The sequence below is a fragment of the Bufo gargarizans genome, chromosome 2 (assembly GCF_014858855.1).
Source record: "Bufo gargarizans isolate SCDJY-AF-19 chromosome 2, ASM1485885v1, whole genome shotgun sequence".
Classification (NCBI taxonomy): Eukaryota; Metazoa; Chordata; class Amphibia; order Anura; family Bufonidae; genus Bufo; species Bufo gargarizans.
The window spans coordinates 116,796,234-116,808,763 of record NC_058081.1 but is presented as its reverse complement, the minus strand read 5'-3'; the positions used below and the strand labels follow the sequence as shown (position 1 = coordinate 116,808,763).

The following is a 12,530-nucleotide window of genomic DNA, read 5'->3' as shown; positions in this document are numbered from 1 at the left end:
AGAGGGGACCTTCAGATGATAACAGTTCTAACAAAGCTAGAACCAGCCCTGTATCTCACGTGGATTCAGAGTTCCACCCATTCATTGCCTCAATTTGCTAGATTTATTGTAAGCTGGCAGTGTGCCTTTGCTCAGGGGGCGCATCCTTTCTCAGGAGGCATGTCTATTCTGCAGAAGCTCTCTTCCTGTAACGGTCACAGCTTCAAACAGGAAATACAGCAGGTGGCAATTGAAGGATGGAACTTGTGTGTGCACCTCAGCAGGGGCGTAGCTATATAACTGCTATGGAGCCCGAACTCAGAAGGGGCCCACCCGGGAGGAAGCCTGAAAAATGTTATTGTCAGGGCCACCTCAATAGTATCATACAGTGACATTATATACAGTGACAGCATATACAGTGACATGACATACAGTTTATACATGTAGGAAACAGATAGAGCAACTGCCTGGTCTGAGAAAGCTATCTTTACTAGCCGCAGGAGTGAGGGTTGAGTGGGAGGAGAGGGTTGCTGGATGGGGGCCCCGTTCAAAAATGAGCTTGTCAGTGATAGTGATAAGCAGCATAGGCAATATTCGTTTTCGTAATATTTTGTGAATTTTTCGCACAATATTCTAGATTTAGTGATCTCCAGTCAATATTTTAGCGATTGCGTAAATCGGCACTAATGATGCGCATATTTTTTGCGCAATACATGCAACTTCACATTTTATCAGGTCTGAGTAGATATTACTGATTGGTGCACTAAGTATTGTTGTGACATCACAGCGCTATGTCTGTAGCATGTATGTATGGACAGCAGAGAAACAGTAATTCCTATCACACTACCTAACACCCTGCACTGGAACCTATCAGCTACACTATATCACTATCTAACCTACACTGACTATCTCCCACTAACTATCTGTAATATATATATAAGCTATCTAACTATCTAATGTAATTGGATAAGGAACAGGATCCAGATGAAAGCACAGAGCACAGCAATGTCTCTCTCTCTCTCTCTCTCTCAGAACTGCAAAAAAAACTGCAGAAAATGGCTCCTGGGAGTTTCTTATATAGTAAGGGGTAGGCAACTTTCCTATTGGTTGCTAGGGATGTTGCTAAGCTCTGACAAAGATATTGCAGCCTTCTCATTGGCCCACAAGCAAGAAGGGAGGTTACTGATGAAAAAAATAAAATAATAATATTCGCGATTACGAATATATAGCACTATATTCTACATCTTCGCAAATTCTCAAAGTGCCAATATTTGCGATAAAAATTAGCGATTAGAATATTCGCGATCAACACTAGTCAGTGGAGGAGACCACTGCTATTACATGCAGCCATCTCCTCCAGAATATGGGGAGGAGTGATCGCTAATGCCATTGCTCGTCCCAATACTGAATCATTTTTCGCCAGCAGCAGATCGTGATTACACAGCACGATCTGCCACCGGCAAACAATGATTTTTAAACCAACTGAAATATTACAATTACTCGATAAACGAGTGTTTGCTCGTTCATTGGGTAATCTGCTGCAATATTACACTGCCAAACCATCTTTAAGGAGCTTTCATAAAAACTGTTGAGATGATCTGCAAGATTATCTACTCATCTAATATCAGCTTAAATCCACTCTATTGGGTAGATGTAACATATGATACACTCCAGGACAGATTAACTCATGGCTCCTTTATGGATATGTTGCTCTTGGTTATTGTGGTAGTCTAGGTATCCCAATGTTGGCATCCTGCTCTTCTCTGCTAACCTCATTTTTCACGTTCACTCATTGACTAGGTGGACATTAGTTTTTTTGTTAAACTCCTGTTCACCCAAAGGCAGAGTCTTCCTATAATGAACCTGGGAACCTGTCAACATTATAATGCAGTGCAATCTGCAGGCAGCATGTTCTAGAGCAGGATGAGCTGAGCAGATTGATATACAGCTTTGTGGGAAAAGATTCAGCAAAAATTGCAATTTATACATCTCTTCTCCTTCTGATCTCACTCAGTGAGACAGATACCTCTCTATGGACACTTATACAGAAAGGGCTATCAATCACTGAGTAGGACCACCTACTGGACTCCTAGATCAGAATGAGCAGAGATTTAAATGAATGAAGGTTTGATTCATAGGTTATACTGAATCTTTTCCCACAAAACTATACATCAATCTTCTCAGCATCTCCTGCTCTAGAACATGCTTCCTGCAGCGCAGACACCATGTTCAATGTGATAGGTTCCCTGTGAAAACTGTACATTGATGAGTACATTGAGAAACCCAGCAACTGGTAATTCAATGTTTCAATAGCTATGACACCCACTGTACTTTTCCTTGATCTCTGTTCATATTTACGTGCTGTCTCATGAAAGAAAATCCCACTTGTCAAGTTATTCAAGTGCTGGAGTTACTGTAAAATAAAACAGAGAGATAGGCTGAGTTTGGTGAGTCAGCCTTGAACTTATTAGGCATTTGGGGCAAATCCTGAGGATATGCCATAAATGCCAAATACAGAACTACTCCTTAAAGGAATCACTGTTAATTATTATTATTATTAGACTAGCTATTTGCTCTAATATTAGTGTTAGGTCTTTGTTATATTAAGGTTAGAGCTCTTGTTATTCTTGACAACATCTGCCCACTTTCCTGTGATGTTTGGGTGCCTTAGAAAAGTTCCATCACTTTATTCCCTACATGCTAATAAAATGCAACAAACAAAGCAACAAAACAATCCCAATGTTCTGGGAGGCTTTCCCTGCTTCAGATGGAAACTATTAGAACTGTTCACCCCATTAAGGACAATAAACTTGTAAATATTTACACAAACAAAGAAACAAGAAGCCTTTTAGATTCACTAAATGAAAATACGAAAACTTCAAAAATAAATGAAAAGAAAAGTAAAAAGAAATCATATATTGTATTTGTTGTGTCCCATATTCCCATAGAGACATGGTATTTTTTTTTTTGCTAAAAACATTTTTCTAATTCATCCCATTTGCGGAAGAAAAAAAAGGGAAAAAAAGTATTTTTTTCTGGGGTTAGGGGCTTTAAATGGAGCGTTTAATGCACATATTACAGGAACCCTTGCATAAAACAACATTCGACAAGCACCAAACTATACATAGGACTATTACATGGAAGAAAATTAGATGTTTCACAGAGGAAGCGACGTGATCTTGAATCTGGAAACAATTAGGACAAATTCATGAGTTGTTAGCAAGCATTCCATATAGTGAAACTCACTCATAGGTCGCTGTTTCTGAACAGATGTAGACAGACTTTCTCATCTAACAGCACCCAGTACCATGTATTTCCTTCTTGTCTTCTTAGACTGGATATAGGTCTACCATGTCAAGCTTTATCTCTTCCTAACCAATGTATTTTATGCACAAAAAGCTAGATTTTAATATTCCAGCCATTTTTAAGGTCTTTTCCAATTTAGAAAAAGATTTTATAGTTATATACAGGTTGATGCCTGTCTCTAAATGACCGCTGACTGATGTTAGGTCAGGTAGAATAATGCTCATTTAAAGACCATTCACACTGGATACATACTGGGTGGTGGACAAGTGATCGCTACTATGATGGCTTGTCCCCCATGCACTTAAATTATGTCAGCAGGACATCCGCCATTGACACTGGCAGATGTGTGGCCCATCTACAATCAATGTGCTGCTCTGATCGGTTGAGAAACCAGAATAAAAACGTAGTCCTCTGCGAGATATCTGCCTTTCTGTTAGATCTGCTATATATAGAGTACTTCTGTCCATAACTTAAGTTTTTACTTGTAATGAAAGCCTTCCAGTGGCGTAGCTATAGGAGAAGCGGCTGCATTGGAGCCCAAACTCAGAAGGGGCCCATCTGGGAGGAGGACGAGCTGAGTTTTACACTCTGGACTCACAGCATGGGTATGCAGCAGCTCCCGTCCTGACCTCCCAGCACTGCCGGGGTCACATAGCATTATATTGATTTATGATGCCATGTAACCCTTAGAGGTCTGGAATGTATTGAATGACACTGACATAATGCTGTCAGTGTTATCTAATACATTCCAGAACTGTAAGGCCTCTTTCACACAGGCGTCACGATTTGGCTTAGGAAGCGTCCCGGGTGCATTGCGGCAAACCCTCAGTTTTGACTGCGATTGCGTTCCGTTCCTCAGTTTTTATTGTGCGGGTGCAAGGCGTTTTGCTCACGCGTGATAAAAAACTGAATGTGGTACCCAGACCCGAACTTCTTCACTGAAGTTCAGGTTTGGGTTCAAGGTTGTGTAGATGTAACTATTTTCCCTTATAACATGGTTATAAGGGAAAATAATAGCATTCTTAATACAGAATGCTTAGTACAATAGGGCTGGAGGGGTTAAAAAAATAAAGAACTAATTTAACTCACCTTAATCCACTTGTTTGCGCAGTCCGGCTCCTCTTCTTTCTTCTTTCTTCAGGACCTGGGTAAAGGACCTTTGATGACATCACTGTGCTCATTACATAGTCCATCACATGATCCCTCACTATGGTAATGGATCATGTGACGGACCATGTGATGAGTGCAGTGACTTTACAAGAGGTCCTTTTCCTCACAGATGAAGACAGAAGAGAAGCCAGGCTGCGCGAACAAGTGGATGAGGTGAGTAAAAAAATTCTTTTTTTTTTTAACCCCTCCAGCCCTATTTTACTAAGCATTCTGTATTAAAGGGAACCTGTCACCCGGGATTTGGGGTATAGAGCTGAGGACATGGGCTGCTAGATGGCCGCTAGCACATCCGCAATAGCCAGTCCCCATAGCTCTGTGTGCCTTTATTGTGTAAAAAAAACGATTTGATACATATGCAAATTAACCTGAGATGAGTCCTGTACATGAGATGAGTCAGGGACAGGACTCATCTCAGGCTAATTTGCATATGTATCAAATAGTTTTTTTTACACAATAAAAGCACACAGAGCTATGGGGACTGGGTATTGCGGATGTGCTAGCGGCCATCTAGCAACCCATGTCCTCAGCTCTATACCCCAAATCCCGGTGACAGGTTCCCTTTAAGAATGCTATTATTTTCTCTTATAATCCTGATAACCATTCACTTCTATGGGGCCTGCGTTGCGTGAAAAACACACAAAATAGAGTAAGCTACGATTTTCACGCAACACACAAGTGATGCGTGAAAATCACCGCTCATGTGCACAGCCCCAAAGAAATGAATAGGTCCAGATTCAGTGCGAGTGCAATGCGTTCACCTCACGCATTGCACCCGCGCGGAAATCTTGCCCGTGTGAAAGAGGCCTAAGGGTTACATAGCATCATAAATCAATGTAATGCTATGCGACCGAGGCAGTGCTGGGAGGTCAGGACGGGAGCTGCTGCATACCCACGCTTTTAGTCCAGAGTTTACAACTCGCTCGTGTGAAGAGCTTGAAAGGAGTTGTATGCAGTCCTATGAGACCTCAGAGCGTCATAAACAACTATTCAGTGTAATTAGGGCACCTTCAATTCAGTCCAAATTTATCATCATCCTCAATGAATTTTAGCAAATTTGGTCATCTCTAGTGTTAGCCTTTCTATTTTGCAATAAATTTGGCCCACAGAAAATCTATGAGCATGTCACAGGATACATTCGGATCGTTTTTTTCCGAACCAGGCACACCCATAAATGTGGTGCTATTATAGGCACACACCTGTCATATGAGTGTAAGCTCTGTTAGGCTACATTCACATGGGGCATATTGCTTGTCTATTTTCTGTAGGGATTTGTGTGGAGAAAATCTGCAGGTTTAGGCCTTCTCCGTTTCCGTTCCGTTTTTGCAGATTCAGTTTGCGGGCCGTATGCAGAACCAATCATTTCAATGGTTCCACAAAAAAAAAACAGAATGTACAGTTTCCGTATTTCTATATAGCCGTTCCCCTGAAAAATAGAACTTGTCCTATTATTGCCTGCAAATAATGATCCGTGGCTCCATTCAAGTCAATGGGTCTGCAAAAAATACGGAATGCATACGGAACACATCCGTATGTCATAAATTTTTTGCTGATTCATGCCAAATTTGCCCATGTGTATACTGTTAAAACACATTACTGTACATGACATTAATCATTAAAAATTTTATGTTTCTGTTTGCGATCCGCAAACAACGGATCGCATACGGAAACTATATGGAGAGTTTTTGCGGAACTACAGAACGGAAACAGAAACACAATGGAAACAAATAACGGAACAACGGATCCATTAAAAATGGACCGCAAATTACTAAAAAAAAGCCATGCGGTCGTGTGCAAGAGGCCTAATACATTTCCAGCTAAGTATATGAAATTTTTAAAATCTTATGGAAATTTTCTGCCCTGAAAAAAACCTGCATGTGTAGCTGTACCGTTACCCTGGCATTCTTTCGGTAAGTACTTACTGCTTATGATGTTATAGAAAAACGCATTAATAATAAAAGCATGTTCAGACATGGTGGAATGCTGCATTGCAGTACCATACATGAGAATAGGATTTGAAAACCTCATCCACATTTAGCCAAAAATAAAAATCTTCAAGGAAAATCAGACTAGATTATGTCCCCAGTGGGTGCTAACACTGCAGATTTTCTGCCACTAATTATTATAGAAGCAGCAAAGTGGATGCAATTTAAACAAATCTCAACCGCAACCATGGTGGATTTTCTGCAGAAAAAAATGTGACCCGTTCTTAGACTTTGGTCCCATTGGCTTTGTGCAGCTCAGTCCCATTCAAGTGAATGAGGCTGAGCTGCAATACCAAGAATAGTCACTATACAATATATGGCCATTTAAGGGTTCTATCTTCACTGAAGACAAGGACCTGCGATGTATACCATGATGACACCGCGCTCTGCGTATAGGTGATCAATATTTAATTCCTAGAGAACCCCATCAAAAATGGAGAAATGACATGACCTATCTTTATATCACAAACCCCAGCAATGTCTAGATTCATGCTTGTGCTGTATGTGGTAGCATATGTGCACCAAGAATACAAAAGAAGCCCCAGATGCTTCTTCTAACAGTTTTCTTCGACATTATGTATGGCCTAATTTATAGTGTATCCACATCTGAATTGGCTTGGGTGGTAAATTGTGAATGACTACACAGAACAGCATAATCTGGGTAAGACTAGACCTCTGCACAGTCTCAGTCATTGTAATACACTGCTACGAGGTGACAGATATTAGTGGTATTTCTTACACTTTACAGGTTCGTTTTTGTTTGAAACTACAAAACATGTGTTTGCACTTGCAAATTGAATGCTTTAAGGTGAGACAGGCACAAAGAAGGCAACATTTTCCAGTTTTTCATTGCTATTTCAAATTCAGAGGGCTTTTTTTTCTATTTGGATATTTATTTGGGGGGGGATATTTTTGCATGTTAAAGGTTTTACTATTAATTGTGTTCTGGATGCAAAATGGTGAAGTAGATTTTGTATTCTAAAGTTTGTCTAATTTTCCAAAAGGTTGGCAGGTAGGTTTGGAACTTCATATGTTTTCCAAATAGATCCATTTACAGAGCCATAGGTTTTCAATTGTCCATTTGTCTCAGTTTGAAAAGTTTTCATCCAGATTCATTTTCCTTCAACAGGAGAGAGAAATGGAGACTATAAATATAGTTCCAGCACTCCAATATAATTATGTTGCTTGTCTCTTTATTCGTGGTAACAGAATTACAGCATGTGGTTCAATCCTCACACTCCAAAACCAGTTTATGCATTTCAGACACTTAGTCCTTAGTCAGTAACCTATGACTAAGGACTAAGTGTCTGAAACGCGTAAACTGGTGTTGGAGTGTGAGGAGTGAACCACATGCTATAATTTTGTTAACACGAATAAAGAGACAAGCAACATAACGATTATATTGGAGTGCTGGAACTATATTTATTGTTTCGTTACTAAAGGACTTACTTACCTGTTCCATGCACAAGAGGTTGGGTAAAATCTACTAAAGGTAAGCTGGAATTATACTATGGAGAAGCGGAGACTGTATATTTATCTGTCCTAAAAAAACAGGATGTTTTAACAGGATTAAAAATTCTGGTGTGAACTTAGCCTTAGGTCTCATGCACACAAACATTTTCCAGATGGGCCCTTGCTGCAGACCGCAAATTGCGGTCCGCAGTCCACGGGCACCGACCGTAGGGCCGCCACATACGGACATGGACCCATTCACTTAGTGCATTCGTGGGGTTTCGTGCCTCTGTTCCGCAATGACATTCAAGTGAATGGGTTCGCATCTGTGATGAGGGGTGCACACGGCCAGTGCCGGTGTATTGCGGACCCGCTGTTTGCGGGCCGCAAATTGGCCATGGCAGGGCAGCGGCCGTGTGCATGAGGCCTTATTCTTTCCTACCTAGCCATCAATACATTTCTTAATATAATACTCTATTATAACAAATTGGAGACCAACTATACATCACTATAGACCCTGTTTTATTACAAGTTACCCCAGAGCCATTAGTATCCAGATATCCACTCTGTCACACGAGTAACATACATGTTATAATAAAAAAAAATTGTTATAATGGCCTACCTTCCAGGTTAGTCATCCTAGCCTTTACTAACATGTTGGGCTCTTATCAAATTGCTATATGGGACCCATGAGTACTCGATTAATCTTCAGAAAACCAAGATTACCCCTGTGATAAAGGAAGAAAATGACAATCAGTAAATACAAGAAACTAACGTAATGTATTGGTTGAGGCTCTGAGCAGATCAGTGCCTCCTGAGGGTTTGGTTTTCTTTGATAATTTCACAAATATTCTGTTTTCCATGGACCTTATAGATGATGTGACGATGTACGAGATAATAAAGCAGAGTTCATGATATAATTAGAATAGATAGACACTTCACTTGTGTGACTAAAGCATGAACCATCAGATATTTCCTCTAGTGGGCCTAAGGTTAGCCCACCCAACACTACACCAAACTATTGACAGGAAAAGAGCAGATAGAGACCTGAACAAGGTAATGGGAATGGGGGAGGAATGGAAGGAGGGACTAGAATAGTTCATTAGAAAAAGGTTTAGGGGAAAAAATATATACATAAACCTCTTAATTGTATGTATACTAATGCCAGAAGCCTGACTAATAAAACTGGTGAACTGGAATTAGTGATGTGTGAGGAGGACTATGACATAGTAGGAATAACTGAGACATGGCTGGGTGATAGCTATGACTGGGCGGTAAACGTACAGGGTTACAGTCTGTTTAGAAAGGATCGTCAAAACCAGAGAGGGGGAGGGGTCTGCCTTTATGTAAAGTCCTATCTAAAGCCAATACTCCGGGAAGATATAGATGAGGGACATGAACATGTGGAGTAACTGTCGGTAGAAATACATGGAGGCAAAAACAATAATAAAATACTAATAGGAGTTTTTTTTTTATAAGCCACCTAATATAACAGAGTCCACAGAAAATCTACTACTAAACTAAATAGACGAGGTGGCAAATCATAATGAGGTCATTATTATGGGGGACTTCAACTTCCCAGATATAGACTGGGAAACTGAAACCTGTACATCTCATAAAGGAAACAGGTTCTTGGCAATAAACAAAGACAATTACCTTTCCCAATTGGTTCAGGACCTGACTAGAGGAACAGCCATACTGGACTTAGTATTAACCAATAGACCTGACAGAACAGCAGACGTGCAGGTTGGGGGATACCTGGGAAATAGTGACCATAAAGTAATAACCTTCCAATTATCATTCAAAAGAGTGTTTCTTCAGGGAGGAACAAAAATACCAAACTTCAAAAAAGCTAAACTTAGCCAACTAAGAGAGGCCATAGGCCTAACTAACTGGGACAAAGTCCTCAAAAATAAAAATATAGCCACAAAATGGGATATTTTTAAAAGCATCCAAAATCTAATTGTGAGAAATACACACCTTATGGGAACAAAAGGTTAAGGAACAAGAAAAAAACAATATGGATAAATAGAAAAGTAAGGAAAGCAATAAATGACAAAAATCACTAAAACAGGAGGTTAGCGAAGAAGCACTGAAAAACTATAAGGAAAAACTAGACACTGTGAGATTAATTGCCAAATAGAGTAAAACTAACCCTAAAATGTTCTTCAATTATATAATTGGTAAAAAGTATAAATCTGAAGGTGTCGGCTCTTTACAGAGTAATTATGGGGGAGTTGCAGAGAGCGATGAGGAGAATGCAAAGCTATTAAATATTTTTTTCTCCAGTGTATTCACTAAGGAACATAAATGCAGAATGTAAAAGTAATTTCCCCATTAAAGTGCCCTGTCTGACCCAGGAAGAAGTACAGCGGCATCTTAAAAATATTAAAATAGACAAATTGCCGGGACCAGATGGCATACACCCCCGTATCCTAATAGATATAAGTAATGTCATAGCCAGCCCCTTTTTTTCTGATATTTAGGGACTCTATACTGACAGGGAGTGTTTCACAGGGTTGGCGCATAGCAAATGTGGTGCCAATATTCAAAAAGGGTCCAAAAACAGAGCCCAGTAAGTTTAACATCTTTCATGGCTAAACTGTTTGAAGGTTTTCTAAGAGATGATATCTTGGAGTGCCTCAATGAAAATAAGCAAATAACGCCATATCAGCATGGCTTCATGAGGGATCGGTCATGTCAAACAAATTTAATCAGTTTCTATGAGGAGGTAAGTTCTAGACTTGACTGTGCTGAATCAATGGATGTCGTATATCTGTACTTCTCCACATAAAAGGTTAGTATATAAAATGAGAATGCTTGGACTGGGAGAAAATGTCTGTATGTGGGTAAGTAACTGGCTCAGTTAAAGAAAACAGAGGGTGGTTATTAATAGTGTTGATCGCGAATATTCTAATTGCAAATTTTTATCGCGAATATTGGTACTTGAGAATTCGCTAATATCTAGAATATAGTGCTATATCTTCATAATCGTGAATATTCTAGATTTTTTTTCATCAGTACCCATGATCCCTCGCTGCTTCTTGCTTGTGGGCCAATGAGAAGGCTGCAATATCTTTGACTTTAGTAGTAGTGTTGATTGCAAATTTTCGGATTGCAAATTTTTATCGCAAGTTTTCCGATTGCCAATTTTCGCAATCAAGAAAATAATGACTGGAGATCATGAATTCTCAAATTTGCGAATATACAATGAAAATTTGCCCAAATATTTGCGAAATATCGCAAATTCGAATATTGCCCCTGCCGCTCATTACTGGTTATTAATGGTACACACTCAGATTGGGTCACTGTCACTAGTGGGGTACAGGGGTCAGTATTGGGCCCTATCCTCTTCAATATATTTATTAATGATCTTGTAGAGGACTTGCACAGTAAAATATCATTTTTTGCATATGACACTAAACTGTGTAAAGTAATTAACACTGAAGAGGACAGTATACTGCTACAGAGGGATCTGGATAGATTGGAGGCTTGGGCAGAGAAGTGGCAGATGAGGTTTAACACTGACAATTTAACACTGACATACTAAATGGTAAAACACTGGGTAACACTGACATGGAAAAGGACCTAGAGCAGCAACCTAAGCTGTAGAAACCAGTGTCAGGCAGCTGCTGCCAAGGCCAATAAGATAATGGGTTGCATAAAAAGGGGCATAGATGCCCGTGATGAGAACATAGTCCTACCACTTTTCTAATCACTATTCAGACCACACATGGAGTACTGTGTACAGTTCTCTGCTCTGTGAATAATGCAGACATAGCAGAGCTGGAGAGGGTTCTATGGAGGGCAACTTGCAGGATAACAGGCTAAACTGGATGAACAGATGTCTCTTTTTCAGCCTTATAAACTATGTTACTATGCTTTTATATATATACAGAAGTTCCATGTTTGACCAAAATTAATCAATGCCTGACATCAGATTTTTAACAAACTTGCTCAGCTGGATAATTTTTTTAATACGATATGAAATATGAGATTCTGCTTTCTTGTACCTTTCATAGTAAGAAGACACAAATTGTAGGATCTGAGGCTACACTTGCAAAAGTTTTAAAAGTATATCATATAATTACCTCTACAATTCTGCAGTCAAGATAATGAGATAAGCCATTATTCTCCGAGCGTCTTTCATGCGCACTGAAAGAAATGTAACAATTAAAAAAGTAAGGTGCCTCGTGTCTTGTTTCCATGATTTGCCAGGACAACAAAAGTTTAACAAAGTTTAGTTACTGAAAATTATTGGTGTCAATTTCCCAGTTTGCTTCATTGTTTACCCTCTGTTAGGAATCATGTGCAAAGCTGACTAAGAGTACGTAAAATCCGCTGTTGAGCTGCCAGTATTCTGCCACACCAAAATCCTTGCGGAAATGTATTGTAATGGAAGAAATACATGGCAGAAATCTGCCACCACATTTTACACTGCAACTGAATTTACAGTTCCACAATACAGTAAATTCTGTGGATTTTCCACATGAGCATCCGCTGCAGAAAATCTTTACCATTTACATCACATATGGCCTGATATTAACCATGCATATCAAACGAATGATGGCCAGATTGGTGTATGGAAGGAAACCAGAGAACTAGGAGGAACCCATGCATGTTTTGAGTTAATAGAGAGGT

At 39.6% G+C, this 12,530-nt stretch overlaps 1 long non-coding RNA gene across 10 annotated transcripts in view; it reads right to left on the bottom strand.

Annotated features, from left to right (window-relative positions):
• Positions 1-12,530, bottom strand: part of LOC122927527 — an 84,404-nt gene that overhangs the window by 27,039 nt on the left and 44,835 nt on the right. For all 10 annotated transcript variants that reach the window (XR_006387795.1, XR_006387791.1, XR_006387794.1 and 7 more), the window contains 2 exons: positions 11,981-12,044; positions 8,512-8,617 (listed from right to left, as the gene is read on the bottom strand). This is a non-coding gene — a long non-coding RNA (uncharacterized LOC122927527). The remainder of the gene's footprint in view (positions 1-8,511; positions 8,618-11,980; positions 12,045-12,530) is intronic.